General features: G+C 41.2%; 1 protein-coding gene across 5 annotated transcripts in view; it reads left to right on the top strand.

Moving 5' to 3' along the window:
• Window positions 1–13398, top strand: part of LOC148019100 (heme binding protein) — a 97476-nt gene that overhangs the window by 25613 nt on the left and 58465 nt on the right. The window lies entirely within an intron of this gene.

Here is a 13398-nt window from a genome sequence, read left to right as displayed (position 1 = left end):
GAGCGCACTGTACACTCTTACATTCATTTACAACATTCATTCACTTCAGAGTTGTGTTCTCTCTCTCCCTTCTTCTATTTGTGTTTGAGTTTTGAGTTTTGTGTTTAGGGTTTGAGTTTTGCCCTCTGTGTCTGCGTCTATTTCTTTGTGTTTCTGTCGTGGTCGTACACTCTGTGTGTCCTCAGTGCAAACCCTAGCACTCTTCTTAACAAGTTTATCTTGCGATACTTGTTCGATGAAAGATAGCTTTTTGTGCTTGTAAAAGTGATGACCAAGTGCACATATGAGTTTGTCACCTTCACCTAGTTTTTGTGTAAATGATCACTTCTTGTCATTTATTGTTTTAATGTGTGAAAGAACATGATCTTGGTTTTCGTAAGGTTCAATGACACAAATTCACATGATGCATATAGTGCTATACTAGTGAGTCAAATATCAACATGATGTCATCATCATAAAGCAATAGAGTTACTAATTGTCCTAAGAGTGATGTTGTCACCAAGATGACAAAATTTGGGAACTTCTAATTTACATAAACTTCACCTAAGACATTTAATTAAGATACATTTTGATTTCGATACCCCTAGCTTTGCACATAGTAACCATTGGGCATATAGTGGACAAGTGAATGGGACAGGTGGCACAAGGGCAGTCAAAGGATTAAGATTAAATGTGAAACTTTCATTAAATTGAAAGCTTGGACCTTAGAATTAAGCTACATTGAAAGTTTCATTATGAACAACTGTTAAATGGCAAGCAATCCCCTCGTATTCTAAGAAGCAACCCCTTTGTCATTTAATGCAGCTTGTGGATTCTAGAGAGGAAAATGCATTTAGAAAGGCTTGTCTAGCCCCCATCCCAACAAAAGAAAAAAAAAAAGTAACCACGACATTTTTCTCAGCTTCAGCATCAGTTTGCTGCAGTTTTTCTAAGTTTTTAGCCCTGGAGAATGAATTTACAGCATATGGGGAGTTAGGGCAGCAGCCAATCTTCTCCTTTGGGCATGAGGAATCAACAAGGCAGCTCTAGAACTTCATTACCAGCAGGGTTTGGTAGGCTGAAGTCTTTAGGTGGATGTTTGAAAAGTCCAGAGTTGGTAATGTTAGCAGTCATGCTTATCATGCATAGTTATCTCCATCACCGTCATCATCATTGTCATCATCTTTTTCCCAACGTATAAAAGTATTAGCCTTTGCAATTGATGTATGAGCTAGCAAGCGAAGATTGGAGTTCACATAAACTAGGTCATTTGTCTTCATTGTACTAAGACGATTTCTCTTCTTTGAGTGAATATGATTGAATGAGCTCCATAGTTGCTCTAAATAAGAAGAGTTAATTAATTGGCTAAGAATACAAATAGCCAAACTTCGCAACTTTGGAGCTTCTACCCCGTAATCCTCCCACTATAAAGTAGCCCCAATATTTGTATTCCCACCATAAATAATACGAATAGCCAAACTTTGCAACTCTGGAGCTTCTACCCCGTAGTCCTTCCACCGTAAAGCAGCCCCAGTATTTGTCATGTTCTCTAGTGCATCCTCTGTACCAAACATCTCTAATGTTTGCCAATACACAGAGAGCTAATTTTTAATTTTGCGTCGCATTTCACAGCTAGGATAAAGCCTTGCAAGCAATGTGTTCCAAGCCTTGATCACCTCAAGGTCTCTTTCTTGCATCTTCCCTTGAAACTCAGGATCAAGCATATATGCTGTAGCATGCATAGGAGAGTTATACTCATTTCATCTGTTTATGCATAACTCCTTGATCTGCTCATACTTGTCTGCATTTGGTTTCAAACTCTCCAACTTCTCAATCATGCGATCCATACCTTAATAGATCTCTCCAATGCAGGGATCCAGGCTATGTGCAAGCTTCAACGTGTGCATGATAGGATCAACCATTTGGTTGGTGCGATTCATCTCATCCCAAAAATCTCTATCAGAAACATATGCATTACATAACACAACAGTAGCAGTGGTAGCCCTAGTCCAATTTTCATACTCATCACTAGCAAATAGCTCCCTGATTGTACCTTTGCAATAGTGCAATCGACCAAGCATAAGAAAGTTATATGCAAATCGTGTTTTCGAGTATTTGAGAAGTTCTTTGTCACTTCTCTTGCGAAACTCAGCATGCAAGTACGAATGATTACATATAAATGCGACAATCTTGTTGCCTTTCAACTTAGCATGCAAATATTGATGATTACATATAAATGTGACAATCTTGTTGCCTTTCGCAACAAGAGATGCAATCCATGGCAAGTCCTTGATATCCTTCAACAAATTATTCAAGCCATGCGCCATGCATGGATTAAAGGTGATATGTAGATACATTGCCATTAAAATGTTTCGTGTTGCTATGTTTGTAGGTTCACCATTTGCCACAAATTGCACTACATTTTCTATCCTAATAACTTGCACTGTCTCGCACCACTCAGATGCTAATACATCTGCACTCTCTCCAGTCTTTAAAGCATCATGACTACCAATTAAGTATACATCCCACAAGAATATGCGGCAACACCATGTATGGACCTATGGTGTGTGTCACTCCATTCATCTGCTATGAATGTCACTCCATTTCTTGCCCATTGATTGTGAGTATTTGTTGTTGCAATCTCTATGGCTGCTTTCTCCTTCTGAAGCAATGTAGTCCTGATAGTTTCTGATGAAGGGCAATTATATGTGGGTCCATACTCTGCAATCTTTGTCACCATATTTAAAAAATAAGGTGACGTGATTGATTTGAATGCAATATGGTCATGGTAGAAAAACCGTGCCATTGCTGCATCTATTTCCTCTTTTTTCTTTGGTTCCCATGAAGTATGCAATGAACTCTGTCTAACACCACGACTTGTTGCTACTGATGTCCCACGAGAAGGTTGCGTAGCCACTAATCTTGGTGGTCTTTTGCATGAAGCACCATGCCTTGCTAGCCTTGGAGTCCATGTTGTTGGATCTATTGCTATGTTTGGCGTCCTCTTGGCATGCGAATTCCCCATAGAAGTGGCTATGCAGTCAAGTAACTCCTACCTTTTCTCAATTGATACATTGGTGCAAAAACACACCTCTTTCCCCTCCTCATGCACTTTATGAACGCCACTAGTGCGAGCATAAGAGCAAAGTTTGCATTTCCAAGGGCAAGCCCCTCCACCTCTCCATGGTACCCTTGCATCTACCTCATCCCACTATGACCAAGTAGTGCTTGGACTTTGTCTAGTTGTTGACGAAGTACTTGCCGAGGATGATAAAGATCCCATGGATGTCAATGCTGCCATCTATATAAAAGTGACAAATAATCAGTAAAGTTGAATGAAATTGCGGAAATTTGTAGCCAAAATTTCAACATGCATGTGTTTGCAAAAAATGCCCGAACTTTGGTGCTACTTCAGGCTGCATTCCTTTTACTGAAAATGCCCCAGATTTGGGGCATTCCAGCCTGCATTCCCTTGCTGAGAATGCCCCAAACAGCGTGCATTCCCTTGCTGAGAATGCCCCAAAATTTGGGGCAATGTGACTGATTCAAAACACCCCAAATTTGCGGGCTCTTTCAAATCCCGGGATACCAATGCCCCAAATTTGGGGACATTGCAGCCAAATTTGGGCCCCAATCCTTGTTAAGAAAACCCCAAAATTTTGGGGCAATAATTGATCCAGAATGCCCCAAATTTGGGGAGATTGCGACTTGAATCATAAATGCTTTAAATTGGGGCAAATCCTTGTTGAATCACCTCTAAATTTGGGGCAAAGACTGATTTGAAATGCCCCAAATTTGGGGGCAATTTAGGCCTCAATTGTAAACACTTTAAATTTGGGACAATCAAGAAATTTGGGATAATTGGGGCGATTGTCCGATTTGTGACATTGGGAGTGATTTGGGGCAATTAATAAGGGGACATTTGGGTCCCAAATTGCTCTATAGCAGAATTTGTCCATAATGCCCCAACATTGATACAATTTACACAAATTTCTTAACATTTAAATAAAATTGAAAGTGGTGTGCATGGCTTGTAGATACCTTGGAATTTAGAAAAGATGAAATTGATTGTTGATGATGCGAGTGTACACATGAGCGCGAGAGAGAGAGAGAGAGAGAGAGAGAGAGAGAGAGAGAGAGAGAGACCAGCCTTCCTTCTTGGAATGGGTGGTGATAATCTGATTTAAGAGTTAATTACAGCAATAAATAAATGCACATAAATGAAATACACACTTTACCATAACATTCTTGGACAATAGACACCCTGTTGGCTCCAAAATTGGCACCCCTTGTGGTATTTCTTTAGCTTTCATTCAATTGGAAGGAGTACAAGTTGAGATTCTTCAATCTCCTCCTGCTAACCAATTGCTCTTTCTATCATAAATGTCCAGCAAGCCTTTTGGGTCATTTGCCCCTTGTTTCACCCAGGACTTCTTCTCCAATTTGACCCTTGGCTGGCCAAATGCTGCCCCAAATCGATTCGGGATGGGCTGGCTCCTGAAACCCCTTGATAATCTTCAATTATTAGCTGCTGATTTCAGTCCCTTGAGCCTTCAATCTCTAGCATGGATCCCAAGGTGGCTGCTAAACCCTAATTTCTGTTGTGAATTAGGGTTTATTGCAGAAATTACATATTAGTCCACCAAAAATGGCTGAGATCTTCTTCGAATGGCTGAGAATGGCTGAGCATAGGCTGAAGGAGATGAGAGAATGTTGTAGAGAGAGAAAATTTTGAGATTTGTCACGAAGAATTGATCAAAATCATTGCTGCCTTATTGTATTAGCCCCAAACGGATGCACCAACAACAATAGGAGCATCAAAGACTGTGATCTTCAGGAGAAAGTGCATTAGCAGCAATTGTCAGCTTCCCAAGGTCAAGAATATGCAATCTCCATCACCAAAATGGTCTCCAATGGCTGGGAATCGGCCCCAAAAGCTGGTAGCAACAGTCCAACGTCTCTTTCCAACAATCCAAAATGAACAAACGAGATTTCCCTCTCCCTTCAGCCCTATTTAGCCTTTCCCCCACTTGTATGGGAAAGTTTTGCCAAGTGGCAGCTTTCTTAATCCATTTTCAGCAATTTCCAGCCATTTAATTAATTTTCAGAATTAATTAATTCTGAAAATTAATTCAGCCCTTAATTTATGCCCAGAAAATTGACCTTGCCCATCCAAAAATTAATTGGCTAGGCCATTTGCAACCCAAAGTGATCCCATGCATTAATTGACCCTTGGACAAGCATTAATCCATTAATTAATGCCTAGTCCCTAGTGTCACCACTGACACTTAATGGCCAATTAATGGTCCTAGGGGCAAACTGACACCAAAATTCACCTAGAATCTAACAAGTGTAACTTGTTACAACTTTTGCTTTTGACACCCATCTTTTTCATAGGGTCCTTCGGTCTTCAATTGTGAGAAAATAGCTTGCACCTCACATGTGCAACACATGTGCATCTTTTAATTGCACATTTGATTAATTCTTTAATCAAATGTCAATTAAACATAAGCAAAGCATCAAATTTTCATGTCCTCATGATAGACTACACCCTTGAAATCCTTGCAATCGTCCTCGATTGCACTGTAATGTGTCAAAGCAAACAATACTGCACTGGAATTTTCACAAGGCATCATAGTCAACACAACATTGGCCACTGCTGACTAGCTATCTCATATGCCCACCATTTGCTGAAAATTTCCAGCTAGCATAAACATAGCATAAAGCTCAACAATAGTCCATAACTGTTGCCAAAAACTCGTCGAATGCATCCCAAACTCTTGTTTCTCAACAGTGCTGACTACACAACCATAGTAAAGCATAAACCGAGCTGAAACTATGGCTGAATTGTCAATGACATTCGTTTACATGCGGCTGTCCATGGAATCAGCTGTAAACTATTAAAAACTGAGCATGACTTGATCATTAACTGATCATAGACTGATATGAGAAGTGATCACAAATGGCTACAAATGTGACTCCAAACTGATCACAAGCCGATGGCAAAAAAAAACTGATCAGAAACTGATGCAAAACTGATCTCAAAGTGATCATAAACGGTTCTCAAACTGATCAAAAATTGAGCTGACACTAATCAAAAATTGATCTCAAAACTGAGGCAAAAACTCATGCTAAACTTGTCCAAAAACTCATGCCAAACTGGTCCAAAAACTCATGCATAAGTATAGTCTCAGAGCCGTGGTGACAATCATACTCATATACATGTATCTCACAGTGGCTAGTACACCGAGTAGTGACCTCATGGCAGACATATTGTCAGCACAGTACCTTGGATGCATGCTGAATACATCCGAGATCCACTATACGAGAGCTGTCCAAAACCGGTGGAGTGGAAGTGCTACCTCCCCCTTGAGTATCAGACAATGCTCCGGACGCCCGCTCTGTTGAACCTGAGTAAGCCCGATCCAAAGTCGGTTCTAACTGAAAGACATCGAGATAAAGTTGCAACAACTGATGATGGTCTGCCAAGTCATCCTCTTCCATCCATTTTGCATCCATTTGTGAATAATTTTGAAACTTCACCAAATATCTTCCGGAAACTTTACCTCTAACCTTCCTTTCCTTATGTGCCAAAATCTGCTCGGGTACCAAAATCTCATCTAGATCCTCAACCTCTTGCTGAATTTCAGCAGATACATCTTCTGGCACATCACCACGAAAAGGTCTCAACAAACTGACATGAAAGGCATTGTGTATCCGCCAATGTGGAGGTAATTTCAGCCGATATGCAACATCACTGACCTTTTCCAACACTTGAAAGGGCCCATAGTATCTCATGCTTAACTTCGGATACAATCTCTCTCTTCCCCTCATCTTTTTCAGCCTTGCCTTTTCGAAACGCAGCAATACATATCGCCCTCTGCAAACTGCAAAGTACGTCTATGGCGATTAGCTGCTCGCTTTTGCTTGTCCTCTGATCTCTGAAGTGCATACTTTATCTTTGCATAGACTGCATCCAAGCTTTTCACAAAGCGATCAACCTCAAAGATCTTATCCTTAGTGTACAAAATAGGTGGAACCTTCTTGCCACCCTCAACCACCTCAAATGGAGCCTTGCTAGTGGAACTATGCACCGTATTATTGTATGCAAACTCAACCAATGGCAAATACTGCTCCAACTGTGTCTTGTGGTCTGAAACATAGCACCTCAAAAGATCCAACACTGTGGAATTTGCTTCCTTAGATTGACAATCTGTCTGCGGATGGAAGGATGATGAGAATTTCAACGTGGTATTCATATTCTCAAACAACCCCTTCTAGAATAGACTGGTTATTCAAGGGTCTCGATCACTGATGATCGACTCAGGCACACCATGATACTTGAAAATGTGCTGCATAAATAATCGTGCCATATGATCAGCCTTTATCTTGTTCCTCACCGGAATGAAATGGACTTGTTTGCTAAACTTGCAAATAATAGTCCATATCCCATCATTCCTTGTAGGTGTACTAGGAAGCTCAAAGATAAAGTCCATAGCAATGCTCTGCCAAGGCCTATCTGGAATAGGCAAGGGCTGCAACAAGCCCGGCATCTTTTGCCTATCATGCTTTACCTTCTGACATATGATGCATGCCCTAATATACTGCTCTACATCATGCCTCAAAGCTGGACAATAAAAGAAATGCTCCACTGCCTTGATTGTGACATCAATACCTCTGTGTCTTGCATACGGAGGGGCATGACTTTCAATGATCACTCTAGGCCTCAACTGCTTTGTGACACATAGTTGTTTATGCATCAACAAAAATCCATCTCTTAGCATAAAATGCTCATGCCTTTGGCCATTGCAAAGCTGATCATAAACATTAGCAAAGTCCAAATCAACAGCATATTGCTCTTTCATGGCATCCAACTTAGTGTGATAAACCATAGTGACGGCTGCAATTTGTGGCTTACGTGATAGTGCATCAGCCACAACATTCTTTTTACCATCAATGTGTACAATCTGAAAATGAAACATAGAGAGAAAATTTGCCCATCTCATATGCTTCTCTGACAACTTTGTTTGCGTCAGAAAGTACCTCGAAGTCTGATGGTCTGTCTGCATTGTAAAATCAGCCCCCAACAAATAATGTTTCCACGTAGACAGTGCATGAATTACAGCCAAGAGCTCTTTCTCATAAACCTGTAAATTCCTCTCTGCACCGTGGAGAATTCGGCTCTCATAAGCCACAACTCGGCCATCTTGCATAAGGACAGCCCCAATGCTGTTACCACATGCATCACACTGAACCACAAATGACTTCCTTAGATCAGGCAACACAAGCACAGGATCTGAAGTCATCTTTTCCTTCAACTTTTCAAATGCTGAAATTTCCACTGCTGTCCATCTAAATGGCACATCTTTCTTTTGATAAGCATGCAATGGAGATGCAATTTCAGCAAATCCGTGTACATACTTGTCACAACTCTATAGAAATAGAATTTGTATCCTTTTTCATTAATTTGTCTATATAATGATTTATTAAATTTATTTCCTTTGTACTAATTATTAGATATAAAGAAAAGTGCATTGGAGCTGGCCATTGATGAGTGGTCATAGGTTATGGTGGACCCACGTGGTGGGTTAGAGAAAAGATAGATCACACTTCCACCTATATGGCCCGATTGGGCGCCTGTGACCAGAATTCACGCATATCAGGGTTAGACTCGCACACAGAAAGGATTAATGCTTTGAAGTGTGGGCTAGATCTGCCAGAACAGACAGTTACAATCAACAAGATGGCATGATCATGAAATGCTTGTACAAAGTGCATGTGTGGGCTGAAAGCTTGAAATGCATATTTCTTTGCATAGGAAAGTCACATGAAGATTCTGATACCGTTTTTGCGATGTATACGGAAAAAGCTTTCATATGACACCCATATTGGGGGGTCCCTAAATTTTAGGAGGTCCCTAAATTTTAGGAGCCTCGAATTAGCCTAAAAATGCTAGTCCTTAAAAATAGGGATGTCATTCTAAAAATAGTAAATTCTGTACTCTGACTATGCTTACTAAATTTGGTTGTTTCTATTCTTGACAGTATTCAGCCCAAAAAGAAAGGCCATAGAGAAGAGACAAGTGTCAAGACACTTGTCACACAAGTTTCCAAGTGTCCCACCACTTGTCATATCTCATGACATGTGGCTGGACACTTGTCTTGTGCTACTCCACTTTCCCCTTTTGTACTAGCTCTTCCCTCCCCTATAAATAAGAGCTCGTTTTTCTTCATTCAGCATCATTTTTCTTTGCTGTAAACTCATGTACAACACCCACAGATAGCCAGAAATTGGCCCCATCCATCCCTATCATCATCCCCCACTTCTCCATTATCAAATTCCTCCATATTCCCTCTTCTATCACTGTTGTTTTACAGGACAGCAAGCCTGTAAATTCATTACAGCACCTCCTTCTCTAGCTCTTTCTTCCATTTTAGCAACAAGAAGTAAGCCCTATCCATGTACTGCTGATCAACGATGGAGAAAGGCTGTTTTCCCCTCTTTTTTCTCTCATACTATAAAGAAATCAGTTCTTATCATTGCATAATAGATAATGCATGTGTGTTTGTATATCTTTGCATGATCTTGTGAGAGTGAGAATTACGTCTCCTCACTCTCAGGTTGATTGTAACTGAGCTCTTCCCTAAGGGACTTGGGTTGAGCAGAAATGCATTTCTTCGGGGAGGGGTTGCGCATCTTCAACCCTCAATCTTGTCTCCATTACTTTTACATTTTCATGGCTGAAATTTTGTGAGTAATTTTCATTTTCAGCTTTAAGTGTTCATTCTCTTTTATATTAAGTCTCGAAAACAAGCGAATTTCATAATTGTTAAGCATACTACGTTGTTTGGGGCGTTTACAATACTTCCTATAGTAAGAACATAAACCCAAGAAGCTGCGGATCTCATGAACATTCTTCAAAGCTGGCCATGAACATATTGCTTCAACCTTAGCAGGGTCCATACTAATACCATCAACCGATACAATATGTCCCAAGAAGTGGATTTCATGCAAAAAGAATTCACTCTTCTTGTCATTGATAACCAGCCTATTACGTAGCTCATTGAAAACAATGTCCAAGTGCTTTCTATGCTCCGTCTCATTCTTTGAATAGACAATCATGTCATCAAAGAAAGTACTCACAAATGCTCTATGTGGCCGAAAGATGTGATTCATCATCCGATTAAAAGTGGCAGGAGCATTCGTAAGCCCAAAAGGCATGACAAGAAATTTATATAACCCAAAAGATGTCCTAAAGGCTGTCTTAGGCACATCCTCCGGTCTAATGCGTATCTGATGATACCCACTTTTCAAATCTATACGATTGAATATTGCCGCCCCTTGCAATCTACCCATAACATCATCGATTCGAGGGATCGGAAAGCTGTTCTTTATCGTGATCTTGTTCAGAGCACGATAGTCAATGCACATACGCCATGAACCATCCTTTTTTTGCACCAAAAGCACTGGAGAACAGAAAGGAGATGAGCTGGGCTGAATCAGCCCTTTTTCTAACATCTCATTTACCTGACTCATAATCTCCTGTTGGGCTGCACTGACTCTATAGGGTGGCTTATTAGGAGGGCTACTTCCAGGGATAAGGTCTATGCCATGATCTTCGGGTCTTTCAGGTGGTAGCTGCCCTGAAAGTGACTGAGAGAAGCAATCAGCAAACATTTTCAGAAATGACATGCGATCATTCTCTAATTTAGACATATTCCCAACATTCTCACTATCATCCTTATCCTTAGCAAAAACTAAATACGCTGAAAGATGATTTTTCATTACTTTAGAAATAGCAACTACAGATACAACAGGGACAGATTCCCCTTTCAGCTTTACATCGAGTGTGAGTGACTTTTCCTTATGTTGAATAGTGATCTCTTTTGCATATGAATCAGTCACTGCATGCATACGGTGGCACCATGGCATACCAAGCAACACATCACAACCCTTAAGTGGAGCAATGTAAAACTCTTCGCTGTCCACATATCCCTGTATGTGCAATTGAAGCTTTCCAATGAGTGGTGTGACAGGTTCTGCATGACCCTTACATGCCATTCCAACTTTCCCCATGGCTCCCATCTCATCCTCTTTGATGCCTAGATGGGCTGCCATGTCAGTAGAGATGAAGTTGGCTTGTTCACCATTATCAAAGAAGATCAATGCATGCTGATTCCTAATTTTGCCCCATGCTCTGCACAACTCAGTAGCATCATCATTGGGTTGATCACTAACAACATCGGGCACCAATCCCACTGATGTTTTGGGCCTTTTACCCTTAGGATCTCCCTGATTTTCTGATTTTTCAGCTTGCTGCCTATTGGGACAGTGCTTTGCAATATGACCCTCCTGTTCACAAATAAAGCATTTATTTGCAGCCATCAATTCCCTACGTTGTGCCAATGTTTTCGAGCCCTTTCTTTGCTGTTTTGGCCTCTTTTCAGGCTGGTTTTCAGATATGCCCCTTTTCTCAGCCTTAAACAACTTTTTATTCGGCTTCTCCCCGCTCTCTTGGAAGCCCGAATCCTTTCCACGCAGCAAAGCATCGGCTGTAGCAGCAGTCTCTATGAGCTGAGACATGCTAGACAGTGGATTTTATGCAAAAATCCCTGATTTCTTTGGGCAGCCCACATACATATTTTTCCACTTGCTCATGAAGGGGTACGGCACGATAAGAAGTGACGGGTAGCAATGCATCCCAAAACTTCTTATTGTATTGCTCTAAATTCTTGCATTCCTTTGCATTAAGCCTGTTCCAAGCTGTCATGATGTCCACCTCAAAGGTACTAGTCAACCAATTCGATGCAAACATTTGCTTGAATTGTACCCATGTTGACGGTGCTCTACTTTGCATCAAGAACGTGGACCACCATTGCAATGCATTCCCCTTCAAGAAAGTGGCCGCCTTTCGAATCTTAGAGGATTTGGTGAAGTTTCCCCCTGAATAGGCTGCATCAAACTGCTGAATGAAGGTCAAAGCTTTCAGCCTATCTTGTGCACCACCGAAGGACTCAAACTTCACTGCTTTTTCACCCTCATCATAGTCTTTTGCTTCCTCTTTGGGAGTCAAGTTGTCATACACTGGCTGTTGCAAAAAGGGTGCATTTGCTGTATTTACATCATGACCAAGCCCAAATGAAGCATTTGGATGACCAGCAGTCATTCCTTGAGCCCCATAAGCATTCAAGGGTGCAGATGCATTGCCAAACATTCCACTTTGTGCCCCAGGCATCAAGCCAATACTACCATACATAGGGTTTTGCACATTTCCAGCCATACCCGAATACAATGGGCCTTGCACACCATGCATTGGCTGCTGCATACCATAGGGATTTGTGCCATGCATTCCCGTATGCGGCCCTTGGCCAACCATTGCATGAAAAATCATACTACCACCAAAGTATCCTGGCTGCCCCATCATAGCATGCATGCCCGGCTGTCCAAAATCCATTGGATTGGCACTTCCATAATGGCCTTGCATTTGCATTCCTTGCCCCATAGGTACCAATTGTTTAGCTTCATTGGCCTCTTTAGGAGCTTCAAGTGAAGGATTTGACACTACCTTCGGTGCACCTTGCTATCCCGAAGGTGTAGAAGTTGACTTCTTCTTCTTGCCCTTGCTGTCCTTCTTTGGAGCATTCGAAAATCGGGTGAACTGAGGATCCTTTGCCAATTCAGCAAAGAGATTTGTTGCTGTCCTCATCCGATTCTTGAATTGGTCATCAAATTCCTCTTCACTTTGCTAGTCATCTACCTCATGACGGCTTGAAGGCCCTACATCTTGCTCAACAGCAACATTTTCAGCTTGTTATCCATCATGAGAGCCTTGTCCAAGATTAGGCATTGCATTTCCTTCATTCCCATGAGAATGTCCATACTAAGAGGCATAATCGCTGCTTGATTCCATTTCACTGTATAAAGACATGTTGTTGTAATTTCTCAGCTGAGCACTAGCACAAAGCTTTGGCTTGCAATCAGGTGCCTCGGGCCCACCAAATCAAGAGATTTGATGTATCCCGGCAATGGAACCATGAAACCAGCCTTCCTTCTTGGAATGAGTGGTGATAACCTGACTTAAGAGTTAATTACAGCATTAAATAAATGCACATAAAATGAAATACACACTTTACCATGACATTCTTGGATAGTAGACACCCTATTGGCCCCAAAATTGGCGCCCCTTGTGGTATTTCTTTAGCTTTCATTCAATTGGAAGGAGTACAACTTGAGATTCTTCAATCTTCTCCTGCTAATCAATTGCTCTTGCTGTCATAAATGTCTAGCAAGCCTTTTGGGTCATTTGCCCCTTGTTTCACCCATGACTTCTTCTCCAATTTGACTCTTGGCTGGCCAAATGCTGCCCCAAATCAATTCGGGATGGGCTGGCTCCTGAAATCCCTTGATAATCTTCAATTA

The sequence above is a fragment of the Lygodium microphyllum genome, chromosome 20 (genome assembly GCF_053477565.2).
Source record: "Lygodium microphyllum isolate KBCC chromosome 20, Lygodium_microphyllum_v1.1.10, whole genome shotgun sequence".
In the NCBI taxonomy this organism is placed as follows: domain Eukaryota; kingdom Viridiplantae; phylum Streptophyta; class Polypodiopsida; order Schizaeales; family Lygodiaceae; genus Lygodium; species Lygodium microphyllum.
Note: the sequence above shows the minus strand (reverse complement) of the source record. Positions and strands in the feature narration are given on the sequence as shown.